At 60.3% G+C, this 1,558-nt stretch overlaps 1 protein-coding gene across 1 annotated transcript in view; it reads left to right on the top strand.

Moving 5' to 3' along the window:
• Positions 1–1,367: 1,367 nt before the first annotated feature.
• PJA2 (praja ring finger ubiquitin ligase 2) overlaps positions 1,368–1,558 on the top strand; it is a 90,770-nt gene continuing 90,579 nt past the window's right edge. The window contains exon 1 of the mRNA XM_019517245.1: positions 1,368–1,468. The gene's annotated coding sequence lies outside the window, so the exon portion shown is untranslated. The remainder of the gene's footprint in view (positions 1,469–1,558) is intronic.

Here is a 1,558-nt window from a genome sequence, read left to right as displayed (position 1 = left end):
TGCCACACTATTTATAGTGATGAAAAGGCTAACAATAATTTATTTGAAAGTAAAAACAAAAACTTAAGTTTGTTTGTGACCTTTCATATATTCTTGTGACCCACTTTTGGGTCATTATCCACAGGCTGCTCTAAGGAGCACCTCTCTGCAAGTCTCTCCCTACAGTGCAGTCATGGGCAACTGGTGCCACCTCAGTCAGGAGGGGCATGTGCTCCCCCAGTGGCCTGGGGGGCTTCCCCCATGACCAATCTCTCTGTTGGGGGGGTGGTTCTCCTATGACCCGTGTGTGGGGGGGAAGTCCCCCTTGGCCAATCTCACTGACTGGGGGGAATCCCCCCTCGCAGATCGATTGTTATGCCCCAGCCCAGCATAGCCGGCACTAGCGCTCTCAGGTGGGTGCACCCCCTACACATTGACACTGAGAGCAGTGCCTCTGAATGTCTGGCCAGGATGCATGTCAGGATTTACATGGCTACCCTGCATGCGTGGGCGGATGACAGCTTTTGAGGCTCCTGTGGCTTATGTTATGATATAGATCAGTGCTTCTCAACTTTATTATAATGACTCAAGGCACTCTCCACTAGACTCTAGGCACCCACTGGAAAATGCCACCTCTTCCTCTTCCTAACAGTGTTGGCACCTGGTGGCAACCCTGAAAGGGTCTCGAGGTGCCCCAGGGTGCAGCAGCACTCTCGGTGAGAGTCACTGCTGCAAACCCCAGCCTTTGAAAATCTGAAGACAAGCAACAGAAATCCCAATTTTTTTTTTAAAAGCAGGACTCGTTTCCCCTCCTGGCTCCCCCTTTGCCTCCCTCCACGCAGGTGACATTTGGGGCTGGGAGGGGTTTCCCTCTGCAACCAGGAGAGCTACTAACGGCCTTAAAAACGTGCAGGAAGGCTCAAATGCTCTGGGAACCCCCGCATTCCTCACAGGTGATGCTTGCCAGGGCGCTCCACCTATCGCAACGCTTGGCGACCCTGGACACGCCACATGCACGGAGAGGAGGGGACTGCACATGCCCCGTTCTGAAGGGAGGAGGAGAAACGCAGCTCCTCCCTCTCGGGAGAACCCTGGCGCAAGCGGTGTGACGTCAGTGGGGGGCGTGGCTGCCGGCGCCACTCCGAGGGGAGCGAGGCACGTTGTGGGAAGAACCAAATGCAGCAGTTTTTTGAGTGTACGCACGCGCGCGTCTGGGAGGGCGCACGCATGCGCGCCGTCCTGGAGTGGGGGTGGCCCCGCGGAGTTGGTGCGTGTGTGCGCGCACCCCTGTCACGGCGCCCTGCGGCGGGCGGGGAGGCCCCCCCCCCAAACTCCTCTCGTCAGTCCCCGCCCCCCGGCCACTGGGATTGGTCGGCGCCTCTCCAACGCGCATCGGGATTGGCTACGCCGCGCTCTGCGCAGGCCTTGGGGTGGCGGCGGCGCTGCCGGCGTCCGGCCGAGGGAGGCGGGTGCGCCGGGATCGGGAGGGGTGAGTGCGGCCCGGTGGCGGGAGGGGGCGGTCTCGGGGCTGCGGGCCACCGCCTCCCCCTTCCCCTCCGTCTCCGGGTGGGGGCAGGGA

Source organism: Gavialis gangeticus, unplaced genomic scaffold (assembly GCF_001723915.1).
Source record: "Gavialis gangeticus isolate Ggan-Ray unplaced genomic scaffold, GavGan_comp1, whole genome shotgun sequence".
In the NCBI taxonomy this organism is placed as follows: domain Eukaryota; kingdom Metazoa; phylum Chordata; order Crocodylia; family Gavialidae; genus Gavialis; species Gavialis gangeticus.
This window is presented reverse-complemented; position numbering and strand designations above follow the sequence as displayed.